The following is a 2,160-nucleotide window of genomic DNA, read 5'->3' as shown; positions in this document are numbered from 1 at the left end:
TTTGGCATGAGTTTATACCTGAGTCTACTGACGTGTTATTAACGACCTGATTTCCCCAAGTGTTTCTGGCCAATTATCGTGAATAAAATCGCAGTAGCCCGTCCCATGCAGGTGTTCATTTCTTCCTCCTCGGCGGATCCATAACTCTCGTCCACCCACTCAAGCACGGAGTCCAGGAGTCCCGGTTTTCAATATCACCTGGGAAACGTAAGCAAACGGTCGCCTCCTCTCCAAATTTCCCTTCCTCATCACCTGCAGCCCACAATTCCGCAAAACAGAAGCTATTGTTTCTCTATGTTTGCGTGTAATGATCGGAGAAATGGACATTTAGTGAGTCCGGTGGATCTGCCACCTCGGCCTACCGACTCGTACAGTCTCCAACTTTTGGGGGAAAACGACCGGTACGTCCTCGGGTTGTGCATGACCCCGAGCCTATAAATGATTCCCTAAGGTGCGGCCTTGTGTCTGGCCATCGAACACCGTCAGCATTGCCGAGCCTAGGGCCAGCTCGAAGGGCGGCCAATTCCTCAGTTCCCCCACCTCGGACGGCATTTTCTGTGGGCCGGTTGCCGCAGCGTCGAACTGCAGAGATGGAGATTTTCAGACTTTACTTCACAGTGCCATCTTCGCGGGCTATGTCTATGGGCTATATTATGATGTCAAGCCTCCTCAGGGCTCAGAATATGAATCAGCTTTTGGGCGATGGGCGGAAGGTTTAAATATCTGACATTTCTGACGCGGTAAGTACCGGGGCTGCATGAAAGTCGGCCATCCAGTGTGCCTGCATTAGGAACTAATCAATCATACTTCCTGTAGACTTAGTTACTTAACCAATACACTGCACTAGAATTATTTATGGGATTGGTGCCTTATTGATACTTTTTTCTGTTTGCTTTATAGGAGTTATATGTAGGTTTGGTGACGTAATCTTCCGGTTCTCTTGTAGTTTTACGCTGCCTGTCGCGACACTTGCTTTTTCAATTGCCTATCAACATAAATGACCGTTATAACTGTAGAGTGAGGTTGAACATAATGATAAAAATGTATTGATTGACCCATATCTTTACCGCATTCCCAGTGTTGGTCAACAATAACTTTTCAGTTCTTGAACCAGTACTTTGATATATCACATACTTACATTATCCAAAAGCACATGATATGACTACTTCACTGATACTTTTTTTTTAATGAGTCCAAAATCAAAGAAGAAATAACATTTAAACCATTTCGGCATTAGACAGGCGCCCTTCGTAAGAGTTTGACAACTGTAAACACAAGTAACGGTGGTGTCACAGAGCTTGTATGATCTTCGCCCTCTGATATAGCACTCTTTTTGTTGCTTCTGCCTCTAATCTGTGAAACATCTCCGGCCTTGGTGTGCCTGTTGCTCTTGTCTGGAAACGGGTGTTTTACGCGTGAACATCTAAACTGTTTGGTGGAGGTTTTGTGCTAATAGCATGGATTCTACCTGATTTTTTTTTATTGTTAATGGTGAATTGGCTGATTTTTAGCTTGAGGTGGATATTAGACCATCATTTAATTAGGAGGAGTGCATGGCTATAAGTGAAAGACTCGAAAATCTCCCTATGCTGTTGGCTCTTATGTTTGGTAATTATATAGAATAGGCTCAGGGGAGAGAGAAAATATAATGTAATGATTGTAAAGAACATAAAAAAATTAGCTTATAGTTGTTTATGACAATCCGTGGATCTTAGCATCAAGTATGAGTGGCCTTATATCTGGGTTTCATGGGGTCGACGACAGCTGCTAGGTTGCAGTGAATCTGCACAAGACCTCATATCCTGTCGCTAATAACACTTTTGGGGAAATACTAAAGACCTCATAAAAGATTGTAGGGCTCATTGTCTCAGCTTATTTATGTGGTTGGTGACGTAGCATATCATGAAACATCGGGAAAACATCCTAGTAGCAAAGGTGGAGGTTTCAAGCTAGGACTGGGTACTAGAGTGTACATAAAGGATATATCTTTGGTTTTGTTTGAAATCTATGCAAGTTGAACCTCATTAGATTAGATGTATGGGTTATGTTTGTCTTGGGGTGAAAAACACAATTATGCAAATACTACACTGGGGCTCCCGATACTGATAAAACTGTATTAGTTTGGGTGATAGCCAAAAATGTAAATATTTTGTATCCTCC

This window comes from Penaeus monodon, chromosome 23 (genome assembly GCF_015228065.2).
Source record: "Penaeus monodon isolate SGIC_2016 chromosome 23, NSTDA_Pmon_1, whole genome shotgun sequence".
Classification (NCBI taxonomy): Eukaryota; Metazoa; Arthropoda; class Malacostraca; order Decapoda; family Penaeidae; genus Penaeus; species Penaeus monodon.
Note: the sequence above shows the minus strand (reverse complement) of the source record.